Source organism: Oncorhynchus tshawytscha, linkage group LG10 (assembly GCF_018296145.1).
Source record: "Oncorhynchus tshawytscha isolate Ot180627B linkage group LG10, Otsh_v2.0, whole genome shotgun sequence".
Taxonomy (NCBI): domain Eukaryota; kingdom Metazoa; phylum Chordata; class Actinopteri; order Salmoniformes; family Salmonidae; genus Oncorhynchus; species Oncorhynchus tshawytscha.
The window spans coordinates 22,175,497-22,190,474 of record NC_056438.1 but is presented as its reverse complement, the minus strand read 5'-3'; the positions used below and the strand labels follow the sequence as shown (position 1 = coordinate 22,190,474).

At 43.3% G+C, this 14,978-nt stretch overlaps 1 pseudogene; it reads left to right on the top strand.

The window, feature by feature from the left end:
* LOC112261005 overlaps nucleotides 1-14,978 on the top strand; it is a 31,531-nt pseudogene that overhangs the window by 3,960 nt on the left and 12,593 nt on the right.

The window sequence follows — 14,978 nt, the reverse complement described above, 5'->3', positions numbered from 1 at the left end:
CCTGCTGCTGGGTTGTTGCCCTCCTACGGCCTCCTCCACATCTCCTGATGTACTGGCCTGTCTCCTGGTAGCGCCTCCATGCTCTGGACACTACGCTGCCAGACACAGCAGACCTTCTTGCCACAGCTCGCATTGATGTGCCATCCTGGATGAGCTGCACTACCTGAGCCACTTGTGTGGGTTGTAGACTCCGTCTCATGCTACCACTAGAGTGAAAGCACCGCCCTGCATTCAAAAGTGACCAAAACATCAGCCAGGAAGCATAGGAACTGAGAAGTGGTCTGTGGTCACCACCTGCAGAACCACTCCTTTATTGGGGGTGTCTTGCTAATTGCCTATAATTTCCACCAGTTGTCCATTCCATTTGCACAACAGCATGTGAAATTTATTTTCATTCAGTTTTCCTTCCTAAGTTGACAGTTTGATTTCACAGAAGTGTGATTGACTTGGAGTTACATTGTGTTTAAGTGTTCCCTTTATTTTTTTGAGCAGTGTATTTTGAAACCTGCATATTTAGTTAATATTGCCTGCTAACATGACTTTCTTTTAACTAGGGAAATTGTGTCATTTCTCTTGCATTCAGGGTATATGCAGCAGTTTGGGCCGCCTGGCTCGTTGCGAACTGTGTGAAGACCATTTATTCCGAACAAAGACCGTAATTAATTTGCCAGAATTGTACATAATTATGACATAACATTGAAGGTTATACAACGTAACAGCAATATTTAGACTTGGGGATGCCACCCATTAGATAAAATATGGAACGGTTCCGTATTTCACTGAAAGAATAAACATTTTCGAAATGATAGTTTCTGGATGACCATATTAATGACCTAAGGCTCGTATTTCTGTGTGTTATTATGTTATAATTAAGTCTATGATTTGATAGAGCAGTCTGACTGAGCGGTGGTAGGCACCAGCAGGCTCATAAGCATTCATTCAAACAGCACTTTTGTGCGTTTGCCAGCCGCTCTTCGTTGTGCTTCAAGCATTGAGCTGTTTATGACTTCAAGCCTATCAACTCCCGAGTTTAGGCTGGTGTAACCGATGTGAAATGGCTAGCTAGTTAGTGGGGTGCGCACTAATAGCGTTTCAATCGGTGATGGCATTCGCTCTGAGACCTTGAAGTAGTTGTTCCCCTTGCTTTGCAAGGGCCACAGCATTTGTGGAGCAATAGATAACGATGCTTCGAGTGTGGCTGTTTTCGATGTGTTCCTGGTTCGAGCTCAGGTAGGGGCGAGGAGAGGGACGGAAGCTATACTGTTACACTGGCAATACTATAGTGCCTATAAGAACATCCCATAGTCAAAGGTATATGAAATACAAATGGTATAGAGGGAAATAGTCCTATAATTCCTATAATAACTACAACCTAAAACGTCTTACCTGAGAATATTGAAGACTCATGTTAAAAGGAACCACCAGCTTTCATATGTTCTCATGTTCTGAACAAGGAACTTATACGTTAGCTTTTTTACATGGCACATATTGCACTTTTACTTCTCCAACACTTTGTTTTTGCATTATTTAAACCAAATTGAACATGTTTCATTATTTATTTGAGGCTAAATTGATTTTATTGATGTATTATATTAAGTTAAAATAAGTGTTCATTCAGTATTGTTGCAATTGTCATTATTATAAATAAATACAAATCGGCCGATTTGAATCAGTTTCGGCTTTTTTTTATGTCGTCCAATAATCGGTATCGGCGTTGAAAAATCATAATCAGTCGATCTCTAATATGGATAGCTGTGCCATTCAGAATTTTCGTGTGCCCTCATACTTTGCTTGGATGGAATTTGGAGACCCAAGCTATAGGCTTCTGTAAATTGTCAAAGACTCCAGTCACCTAAGGTCCCACAGTTGCATGTCAGAGCAAAAACCAAGCCATGAGTTCAAAGGAATGGTCCGTAGAGCTCAGACAGGATTGTGTCGAGGAACAGATCTGGGGAAGGGTACCAAAACATTTCTGCAGCATTGAAGGTCCCCAAGAACATAGTGGCCGCCATCAGTCTTAAATTGAAGAAGTTTGGAACCACCAAGACTCTTCCTAGAGCTGGCGGCTCGGCCAAACTGAGCGATCGGGGAGAAAGGCTTTGGTCAGGGAGCACCCGATGATCACACTCCAGAGGTCTTCTGTGGAGAAGGGAGAACCTTCCAGAAGGACAACCATCTCTGCAGCACTCCACCAATCAGGCATTTATGGTAGAATGGCCAGACGTAAGCCGCCACTCAGTAAAAGGCAAATGACAGCCCTCTTGGAGTTTGATGAAAAGATTCTCTGGTCTGATGAAACCAAGATGAACTTTTGTGCCTGAATGCCAAGCGTCACGTCTGGAGGAAACCTGGCACCATCCCTACAATGAAGCATTGTGCTGGAAGCATCATGTTGTGGAGATGTTTTTCAGCGGCAAGGACTGGGAGATTAGTCAGGATTGAGGGAGAGATGAACCAAGGAAAGTGCAGAGATCCTTGATGAAAACGCTTTTCCACTGCGCTCAGGACCAGGGCAAAGGTTCATCTTCCAACAGGACAACGCGCACACAGCCAAGACAATGCAGTAGTGGCTTCGGGACAAGTCTCTGAATGTCCTTGAGTGGCCCAGCCAGAGCCCGGACTTGAACCCTATCAAACATCTCTGGAGTAGAGATCGACTGATTTAATCGGCTTGGCCGATTTCAAGTTTTCATAACAATCGGTAATCTGCATTTTTGGACGGCGATTATGGCCAATTACATTGCATTCCACGAGGAAACTGCGTGGCAGGCTGACCACCTGTTACGCTTGTGCAGCAAGGAGCCAAGGTAAGTTGCTAGCTAGCATTAAACTTATCTTATAAAAAAAACTATCGATCTTCACATAATCACTAGTTAACTACACATGGTTGTTGATATTACTAGGTTAACTAGCTTGTCCTGCGTTGCATATAATCAATGCGGTGCCTGTTAATTTATCATCGAATCACAGCCTCCTTCACCAAACGCGTGATGATTTAACAAAAGCACAGTCGTTGCACGAATGTACCTAACCATAAACATCAATGCCTTTCTTATAATCAATACACAGAAATATATATTTTTATACCTGCATATTTAGTTTAAAGATTCATGTTAGCAGGCAATATTAACTAGTGCAATTGTGCCACGTCTCTTGCGTTCATTGCACGCAGAGTCCGGGTATATGCAGCAGTTTTGGCCAATTTTCCCTAGTTAATATTGCCTGCTATCATGAGTTTTTGAGCTTGAGCTTTTAACGAAATATTCAGGCTTAGAAAAATATACTTCTGTGTATTGATTTTAAGAAAGGCATTGATCTTTATGGTTAGGTTCATTGGTGCAACGATTGTGCTTTTTTTCGCAAATGTACTTTTGTTAAATCATCACCCGTTTGGCAAAGTAAGCTGTGATTTGATGATAGATTAACAGGCACTGCATTGATTATATGCAACACAGGACAAGCTAGTTAAACTAGTGATATCATCAACCATGTGTAGTTAACTAGTGATTATGTTAAGATTGATAGTTTAAAAAAAATAAGTTTTATGCATGTAGCAACTTACCTTGGTCCCTTGCTGTACTCGCATAACAGGTGGTCAGCCTGCCACGCAGTCTCCTCATAGTTTGCAATGTAATCGGCCATAATCAGCACCCAAAAAATGCAGATTACCGATTTATGAAATCGGCCCTAATTAATCGGCCGACCTCTACTTTAGACATACTTTTTTCCTCTCCTTACTTTCTCCCATTTAAATCCTCCAGACTGGAAGAGCTGTGACTGTCAATCTGTCTTTGATGGCTGTTTGTCAGTTGTGCCCTACCCTAGGTTGAATGGAATGCATGTGTGTGGTGGAGTTTGCCTGATGAGACCTAGGGCTTCTGTAAACACATTAATTGCAGTAAAACCGCTTGCGTTTTGTAAGCTACAATGAAATGTAAACTTACTCACACAAACAAAGAACACCACAAAACACCAACTTATATTATAAAAACGGGTGCTAAAACAATCAAGTTCTCCTGCGTCTACTGAGTTGTCTGACCATACTTCTACCGCAACATTTGGAAACGAACCTCAAAGTCTGTTACAAGTAGGCTACATTAAAACTCTGCTCAGAAGTCAGCTACCCAATCAAAACTGAGCTACTTTTCTCAGGGCCTGTTCCTTCAGCCTGTGGCCTTAGCAAAGTAACTAAAGCATCAGTGTGTGTGTTTTGCCTGTTCCTTGTGCGTTTTCATTTCCGGGAGTGCGAGCCAGCTGTCAGACAGGCTGTGTGTCAGTCGGGGCAGAGCCAGCAGCATGGAGTGGAGCAGACCAGGAGAACCTAGGGTTGGAGAGGGGCCATTTGCTGGGGGTCTGGCTGCGGCAGAGTCAACATGAAGAGAGGCGCGAGAGATGGACAGGAGGGGTGGGGGAAGTGGATGGTGGTTTTGGGTGTGATGTGCGAGACATTAGTAGACAGGAGAAAAAAGTTTATTTGTTTGGGATGTGCGGCCAAGGAGTAATGGCTATGAGGGGATATTTGCTATGTTTGTGTTTTGAGGCTTTTTTTTGTGCGTTGGTGAAATAGCTTGAGGGGAGATAATTTGTTTGTAATAGTGAGGTATGCGGACAATTACTCTGTTGGGTAGAATGTTGCATCGGTCTGTCCCTTTCTGGATGCAATTTGAGTCCGTCCTCACTAGGGTTGCAAAGGGTTGGAAACTTTCCAGTGAATTTCCGGAAATTTTCCATGGGAAGTTAAGCCCGGGAATTTGGGGAATTTTGTTTAAATTCATCAAAAAAAGTTAGCTTATAACAGTGAACCTTTTTTGTGGAAAACACAAGGCAATGCTAGGTCTTGTGGCATATTTAGGTTAAACTATCCACAATTAAATGGAATTACAACCCTCTGCATGCACAGTGCATTCTTCCATCACATGTACAGCTGATTCTCAAGATCTTGCACACTAATGAGATGCTATTGAGCACACACTACTACACTGTCTGAGCTAAGGACTACATGCTATCTGGTAAGTTTGGATTACAATACTAGGTGGGGTTAATATATTTTATGACATGATTTTTTAAACTAGTAAATAGTTGGCTACAGCTAAGTGTTTTAAATCATTTCTAACAATTGCTGCTAGTTATTTTTTGCTATCATGTGTGTTTTAGCTTGCTTGAGCCTGCTAACTGAAGTGTTAATTCACCTTATTCCATACATGTTTCATTTCAAAACATGTATCTTACAAAGGAGTTGTTTAATCTAACTGCTTAACTATTTATCTGTACGTGGAATTGTATTTGGGTTTTTTCTTTTCTCATTTTTTTCCTAATCTTTACAGGAAAATGCCACGGGCTCTATCTGATGTGTGGATACATTTCACCGCAGCTAATGTGTACATTTGCAAATACTGTGACAAATCAGATGTGAATAATGCAACAAGATGCAGAATCATCTGGCGACGTGCATAAAGTTCCCTGAGTGCTCACAACAAGCAACCTCTGACAAAAGTCCCTCTACATCTATTCAAGGTGAAAATGATGAATCCGACACCTTATCGATAGCAACAGCTCATGGTCCTCCTGGAATCTGACGTTTTTTTGACTCAATGGAGGAACGTAGTCAGAGAAATGATGATGAATGTCTTGTTCGAGCTGCATATGTACCTGGTTCACCTCTGATGCTCACAGGAAATGTGTATTGGAAGAGGTTTCTGAATGTTCTTCTCCCAGCATACACCCCTCCAACCAGACATGCTTTATCTACTCATTGCTGGATGCAGAGTTCAAGTGAAGGTCAAGCAAATCATAGAGAAAGCAGATTCTATTGTAATCATCTCTGATGGGTGGTCGAATGGGCAAGTAATAATTAACTACATCTCCACCCGTCAACCAGTATTCTACAAAAGCACAGACACAAGGGACAACACACACCGGTCTCTACATTGCAGATGAGCTGAAGGCAGTCATCGATGACCTTGGACCACAGAAGGTATTTGCACTGGAGACAGACAATGTTGCGAACATGAAGACTGCTTGGTCTAAAGTGGAGGAGTCCTATCCTCATGTCACTCCCATTAGCTGTGCTGCCCATGCATTGAATCTGCTCCTCAAGGACATCATGGCACTGAAAACAATAGATGCACTCTACAAGAGAGCCAAGGAAATGGTTAGGTATGTGAAGGGTCATCAAGTTATAGCCGCAATCTACCTCACCAAGCAAAGTGAGAAGAATAAGAGCACCACATTGAAGCAACACCGGTTGGGGTGGTGTCATCATGTCTCCTGGAGGGGACAGAGTCTCCAAGAAATGGCCATATCACAGTCTGCCGATATGGACAGCCCCAAGAAATCCATACTGCCCTGCCCACTTCATGGTTGCGCCAAGCAGAGGTAGCTGCAGTACTGAAATGCATCAAAAACGTGAAGACTTCTGCCTGAAGCCCATAGACGCCGCAGCGTTCATGTTGGACCCCAAGTATGCTGGCTAAAGCATCCTGTCTGGTGCGGAGATCAACAAGGCCTATGGTGTCATCACTACTGTGTCTCGCCACCTTGGCCTGGATGAGGGCGAGGCTCTTGGCAGTCTGGCAAAGTACCCTTCCAAGCCGAGGCTTTGGGATGGAGATGCAATATGGCAGTCGGGCCAACATATCTCATCAGCCATCTGGTGGAAGGGACTTTATGGATCTGAGGCTCTTTCCCCTGTTGCCTCCATCATCCTCCAAATCCCACCAACATCAGCCGCTTCCGAGCGCAACTGGTCCTTGTTTGGGAACACACACACCAAAGCATGCAACAGGATGACCAATACAAGGGTTGAAAAATGCTTTTTGAGCCTGACAATGAGCCATCCTCAACAAGGTTGGATAGTGACAGTGAAGATGAGGCCTCAGAGTCTGATGCTCAAGAGGTAGACATTGAGGATGTCCAGGGAGAAAACATGGAAGCATGAGAGGAAGACAACCAAAGCTTTAGTTTCTAGGCTATCATTTTACAGATGTATGTTAAATAAGTTTTTGGAAGATGCGATGTATCATTGGGCATCATTGTCCTGTTGTCTGGACCTCTGGCCTGTTGTCCGGACCTCTGGCAGTCTCTATGGGGGTGCCACAGGGTTCAATTCTCGGGCCGACTCTTTTCTCTGTATACATCAATGATGTCGCTCTTGCTGATGGTGATTTTCTGATCCACCTCTACGCAGACGATACCATTCTGTAAACTTCTGGCCCTTCTTTGGACACTGTTAACTAACCTCCAGACGAGCTTCAATGCCATTCAACTCTCCTTCTGTGGCCTCCAACTGCTCTTAGATACATGTAAAACCAAATGCATGCTCTTCAACCGATCGCTACCAGCACCTGCCCGCCCGTCCGTCCAGCATCACTACTCTGGATGGTTCTGAGTTAGAATATGTGGACATCTACAAATACCTAGGTGTCTGGATAGACTGTAAACTCTCCTTCCAGACTCACATTAAGAATCTCCAATACAAAATTCAATCTAGAATCGGCTTCCTATTTCGCAACAAAGCATCCTTCACTCATGCTGCCAAACATACCCTCGTAAAACCGACTATCCTACCGATCCTTGACTTCGGCGACGTCATTTACAAAATAGCGTCCAACACTCTACTCAGACTGCATCCAATTTTCTATCACAGTGCAATCCGTTTTGTCACCAAAGCCCCATATTCTACCCACCACTGCGACCTGTATGCTCTCGTTGGCTGGCCCTCGCCTCATATTCGTCGCCAGACCCACTGGCTCCAGGTCATCTATAAGTCTATGCTAGGTAAAGTTCTGCCTTATCTCAGTTCACTGGTCACGATAACACCCACCCGTAGCTCACGTTCCAGCAGGTATATCTCACTGATCATCTCCAAAGCCAACACCTCCTTTGGCCGCCTTTCCTTTCAGTTCTCTGCTGCCAGTGACTGGAACATATTGCAAAAATCACTGAAGTTGGGAGACTTTTATTTCCCTCACCAACTTTAAACATCAGCTATCTGAGCAGCTAACTGATCGCTGCAGCTGTACATAGTACATCTGTAAATAGCCCACCCAATCTACCTACCTCATCCCCATACTGTTTTTATTTTATTTACTTTTCTGCTCTTTTGCACACCAGTTTCTACTTGCACATCATCATCTGCTCATTTTTCACTCCAGTGTTAATCTACTAAATTGTAATTATTCGCTCCTATGGCCTATTTATTGCCTACCTCCTCATGCCTTTTGCACACACTGTATATAGTTTAATTTTTTTTTCTTTTTTTTTTCTACTGTGTCATTGGCTTGTTTATAGTTTATTCCATGTGTAACTGTGTTATCTGTGTCACACTGCTTTGCTTTATCTTAGCCAGGTCGCAGGTTGTAAATGAGAACTTGTTCTCAACTAGCCTACCTGGTTAAATAAAGGTTCAATATATATATATATATTTTAAATAAGGTAAAAGGTTTTATGTTTCTGTCTCCATATGATATTGTGAATATATCCATTGCAAAACATGTGCAACCCTAGTCCTCACAGAGCGAGAAAGAAGAGTGAGCAACCAAAATTATTCAGAGACTGTGAGAGAAAGAGAGCAGGGTAAGAAAAATATGGTAGGAGGGAGAAAGAGGTACCAAGAGGAGGTTAAGAGTGAGAGGGACTAAACCAAGTTTGCTCACACAAGGCCAGCCTCCTGCCGGTGACAATGCCTCCCCAGTGCCCACAACAATCCTGCCCTGTGCTACCACTCGCCCACAACAATCTGGCCCTGTGCTACCACTCGCCCACAACAATCTGGCCCTGTGCTACCACTCGCCCACAAAACCAACCCGCAACCGCTGCTTACAAAACCCCAAAGTGAGCCTAGCAGACCGGACTACACACAAAATGTTGCAAAGCACCGACATCCATATGCGCGCACACACAACCTATCTCTGGGTTTCCATTAGCTGGTAATAGCCAGCTTTTGGCCATAGAAAATGGAAAAGCCAGCAAAGAAAATTGGTGCAGGCTAATTGTCCGGGAAATGAAGAAAAAAATCCCATTTGTGAAATAACGCTTTTTAGCTTATACATTGCTGCAAATACATTTGGCTGGCCTTGCTAATCTGTCTATAGGTTAATTTGCATAATTATGTGGAATTAAATTGGCGAGTTGTTCAGTATAGTCGTTATGTGCAGTACCAGTCAAAAGTTTGGATACCTACTCATTTAAGGGGTTTTGCTTGATTTATTATTTTCTACATTTTAGAATAATAGAAGATGTGAAAATGTATTTTATATTTTAGACTCTTCAAAGTAGCCACCCTTTGCCTTGACAGCTTTGCACATGCTTGGCATTCTCTCAACCAGCTTCATGAGGTAGTCACCTGGAATGCATTTCAATTAACAGGTGTGCTTTGTTAATTTGTGGAATTTCTTTCCTTCTTAATGCGTTTGAGCCAATCAGTTGTGTTGTGGCAAGGTAGGGGGGACAGGTACGGGTGGTATACAGAAGATGGTCTTTAACCAAATAGGGCAAAGTCCATATTATGGCAAGAACAGCTCAAATAAGCAAAGAGAAATGACAGTCCATCATTGCTTTAAGTTTCTTGTAGTGCAGTCGCAAAAACCATCAAGTGCTATGATGAAACTGGCTTTCATGAGGAACGCCACAGGAAAGGAAAATCTGGAGTTACCTCTGCTGCAGAGGATAAGTTCATTCGAGTTCCACCCTCAGAAATTGCAGCCAAATAAGTGCTTCACAGAGTTCAAGTAACAGACACATCTCAACATCAACTGTTCAGAGTAGACTGTGTGAATCAGGCCTTCATGGTTGAATTCCTTCAAAGAAACCACTACTAAAGGAAACCAATAAGAAGAATAGATTTGCCTGGGCCAAGAAACACGATAAATTGGCATTAGACCGGTGGAAATCTGTCCTTTGGTCTGATGAGTCCAAATTTGAGATATTTGGTTCCAACCGCCGTGTCTTTGTGAGACGCCGAGTAGGTGAACGGATGGTCTCCATGTGTGGTTCCCACCGTGAAGCATGGAGGAGGTTGTGTGATGGTGACACTCTATTTTATTTAGAATTCAAGGCACACTTAACCAGCATGGCTACCACAGCATTCTGCAGTGATACGCCATCCCATCTGGCTTGCGCTCAGTGGGACTATCATTTGTTTTTCTACAACACAATGACACAAAACACACCCAGGCTGTGTAAAGGCTATTTGACCAAGGAGCATGATGGAGTGCTGCATTAGATGCTCATCCATATATTTATATGTCCATATTCTTAATCATTCCTACTACAAATAAAGAAAAACCCTGTAATGAGTAGGTGTTTCCAAACTTTTGACTGGTAGTGTATCATCACACGCGTACAACAAACATACAGAGCCTTTGAGTGGAAAATCTGTCAGACAGTGCAAGACCTGTTGCTGCTGCAGCACTTCAAAAGCAACAGAAGGCAGGCTTCATCAGTGCATCGCACCACTTTGCAATGAGTTGGAGGCATTATGCATTTTGAAAACATACTTAATTGTTTGAAACCTGAATGTTTGAAACCATCTTATGTCTTACCTTGCTTCAAAGTAGCCTATTAGATCTCCTATTAGATCTCCAACATTTTAAGCTAAACGTTCTGATCTGTTGCACGAGACTCATTGCTTTTTAAAGTTTTAGTTTTTATGTTGCCTAGGCCTACTGGTTGTATGAATTTGGGGACGATTGTCCCCGAGTCTGTTTTGGAATAGGCTTTTTCTTTCTCGACAAGCTGACCAGTAGAATAGGTTAATTTTTCTACTATGGGGGACAGTAGATTTACATAGGCTATTGCAGGGGTCTCCAACCTTTTTAGAGCATGAGAGCTGCTTTTAAAAAAATATCACGAGCTACACTTTTATTTATAGCTTTCAAGTCAGCGCACCTATTCTTCTTCTCTCAAAATCAAATCAAATTTATTTATATAGCCCTTCGTACATCAGCTGATATCTCAAAGTGCTGTACAGAAACCCAGCCTAAAACAGCAAACAATGCAGGTGTAGAAGCACGGTGGCTAGGAAAAACTCCCTAAAAAGGCCAAAACCTAGGAAGAAACCTAGAGAGGAACCAGGCTATGTGGGGTGGCCAGTCCTCTTCTGGCTGTGCGGGGTGGAGATTATAACAGAACATGGCCAAGATGTTCAAATGTTCATAAATGACCAATGGTCCAATAATAATAAGGCAGAACAGTTGAAACTGGAGCAGCAGCACGGCCAGGTGGACTGGGGACAGCAAGGAGTCATCATATCAGGTAGTCCTGAGGCATGGTCCTAGGGCTCAGGTCCTCGAGAGAGAAAGAGAGAATTAAATTCACACAGGACACCGAATAGGACAGGAGAAGTACTCCAGATATAACAAACTGACCCTAGCCCCCCGACACAAACTACTGCAGCATAAATACTGGAGGCTGAGACAGGAGGGGTCAGGAGACACTGTGGCCCCATCGGATGACACCCCCGGACAGGGCCAAACAGGAAGGATATAACCCCACCCACTTTGCCAAAGCACAGCCCCCACACCACTAGAGGGATATCTTCAACCACCAACTTACCATCCTGAGATGGTCTCCCCTGCAACTCCTTCCCCGGGTCCTTGGTGCAGTTTTCGGTCAATATACTGTACCTGGTAAAATAATGGTTAATAAACTCTAGAGGTCCCTATAAAATCAGACCCCCCCCAAATTCTGTTCGATATTGTCCGAATTGTGTTTAATTTTTCTTGTTTTTAGAGTTGTTTTGGTTTACACTCGCAAAATTACAATAGTTCATAGAGAAAAAAGGACATTTGATGTTCTGAGTCTATGTCGATGCTTAAATCATATCTGAAGACACTTTAAATTAAAACAAACAAGTGTAGTTTTTTGTGTAATACCCCTTTAATTGCACATCTGGCCCTTTTTTTAATTGCACTTCTAGCAGGTGAGGAATGTGCCCTTCTAGCGATGGTTCTGTACTGACTAATGCTCATTTCACGTCAGTTTTCAAATAACAAATAATAGATATAAATAATATACTTATCATATACTTCTGCCAGGTAAGCCTGCTTTTTAATTAACATTTAATTGAGAAGGCTTTGGGGAAAGTATTTCTGTCAACCCACAAGATGGCTAGGCCTATCGCATCAACTGGCTACAGACTGAGTGATAGACAAACCTGTGCACCACACTGACAGGCTGGGGAAATATTGCTGAAAATTAATTGGCAGATACTGTTAGATTTGAGCTTTCTTTTAGCCAATAGTGACTAACCAGGGGTGAGATAATGATACGTTGCGTTGATTAGCTGGGAGCTTGTCTGATACTTCTGAGATTTGTTTGACAGTTTGAGGTGGAAATTGCATGTAGGCTACTTTCGAATTGTTTGGCGAGCTTCTCATAGATGGGATGCCCAGTAGTTCACGATGGACCTGATCCTAGTCTGGGCAGTCAGTTAAGTGTCTCCTCGACATAGTACTCGTGTCCAGCCCAGGTCCTAAGTACTGCGGTAATAACATGGTAGCTGGACAGACGGAGAGAAATTATACAGCAGATGCTACCTGTCCAATCAGAGTGAAGAGGTGGATGCAGAGGGAAAGAAGGGTCTGACGTTATAGAAGTCTTGAGAAACAATGGCTGGTCCATGAGTTTTAGTTGTAGGGAGTTTGGTGTGTGTGTGTGTGTGTTTATCTCCATTGTGGTTTGGGTAATGATGGTGAGTCATTGGAAAACAAGCAATAACACAGCAGTGTCCTCATGTTGCTCTTTGCATCTGTCTCCTGTGTATGAGGAGCGTGTTGGACTAGTAACCAAAAAGTTGCAAGTTCAAATCCCCGAGCTGACAAGGTACAAATCTGTCTTTCTGCCCCTGAACAAGGCAGTTAACCCACTGTTCCTAGGCCGTCGTTGAAAATAAGAGTTTGTTCTTAACTGACTTGCCTAGTTAAATAAAGGTCAAATTTAAAAAATGAGTTTACAGGGTGTATTTGTCTCCTGTGTTTGTTACTCTTGGTCTAATCAAAACCGCAACGAACTCCTCTGTTCTGTTTCCTCTGTCTGTCTTCAGGGTGGTGAAGGAAGAGATCTCGGATGAAAGTGCTAAGCTCCCGTGCTTTAACGGCCGTGTGGTGTCATGGGTAAGAACAGAGTTGGGAGAGGTAGACTGTACACCATAATCTTGGACCCGTAAAAGACCAGCAGGAGAAGGGGAGCCAAAGGGGGGGAATTCCTGAATCGCTTGAAACTATTTTTCCAGGACTGAGTTGTAAACGTCCCGTTCCCAAGTCGAAACAATATGGCTGAAATGGTCCTAGCAGCTCTTAAGAATGCCAATTAGAATGTTATTGTCATGGAACTCTTGGTGCCAACATGGCCGATTTTTCTTTAACGACCTCTGTAGCTATGGCCTTGCTTTACTAGTAGAACCGTTACAAGAACCCACTATCTGTGATCGTAACACTGAAGAAACAAAGGATTTCTTACATCCTCAAATTTCCCCGCTTATGATTACCCTACCCTAAACAAGGTTTATTACTGTGAGTCCTCCAGACAAAACACTGGGACTCGTCCCGGATAACGGGGGGTTGGGGAGGAATGCATCTGCTAAGTGCATAAGGAGGAGGAGGACAAGGACAAGGAAGAAGGGAGAGGGATTGAAAGGGTTGGCCAAATAGAGGAGACTATAAGGATGGACACGTGCCTCTGGGACCATCCTATCACGAGTGCTCTATAGTCAAACAGCAATTAGATGAGACGGAGGAAGGTTTTTAAAGAAAGGGGGGCAAATTTGTTCTCTGTCACTTGGGGGATGGATATTAAATCAAAACCACAAACCGGTTCTCAAGGTTAAGTTGAAGACAGAACATTTGATTGCATGTAGTTTGTTCAATGCTAAGTCCCTCCTTTTCATACAACAGAAATGTATAGAAATCCAGAATCTGTGGTGATTGTTAAGGTAGTTGGCATGTTTGTTAGCATTAAGCCCCCCCAGGCAGATGTACGTACGTGTGTGTATAGGTGTATGCTAGGTCTGTAGAAAGTAGGTAATAGAACACCAGTGCTATTGATGGGGCCAAATTGCATGGGTATTTCCTTTTACCTTGCAACCATCCGTGGAGGACTGGTGTGTGTCTGTTTTCGTTCTCTCAAGCACTCTGGGGATATAATGGAGGGAGACAGGCTAAGTGTCAGGTTAGTGTCTGTTGGCACCTGAGATTTTCCTCTGAATGGAGTAAAGATGTTTGTGTCAAAGCAATTGACATCTCTTACCCCCATATTTCTTTTCTCCCTCCCTATCCCTTTCTTTTAACCCCATATTTTTTTCTCTCCCTCTCTTCAACCTATTTCCCCCTGTCTCGTATACTCTCCTCTGCTTCTTACTTAATTCCTCCTCTTTTGCCCTCCTTTTTTCCATCCTCACTATCATCCACTTTCAACTCCTTGTCCCTCTATCCATCTCTCCACTATTCTCCTCTCCTCCTCAGTTGGTATCATCAGACACCCCAGCAGCAGCAGAGCTGGTATCACCAGTCCTTCCTCCGCCCCCAGCAGAAGTCCGGCCCCTGCCCTCACCCCCTCCTCCTCCCCTCCCACCCCCACCTGTTGAGAGGACCGGGGGCATCGGTGACTCCAGACCCCCATCATTCCAGTACTTACACACAGACACCCTCTTCCACAATCACACGAATTACAGTATCCTAGTCTCACTGTGCTGCATCTCTTACACTGTATCTAGTGTATTCTACTCCAGCCATCATGTTGCCTACTATTAAATTCAACTGCCCATTTCAACGTGATCATAGCCTGTGCCGCCCATTGACTCTTAAGCACCTGTCTAGAATATCATAATACACAGCAAACCTGGGTTCAAATAGTGTTTAAAATCATTAGATGGACTAGATTCAGTATGCCTGGCACAATGGGACCAGTGGAATGGCCCCAAAAGTACAAACCCGCCCATCTAGCACTGTTATTGAAAATGTAAATTTAAAATACTGTTTGAA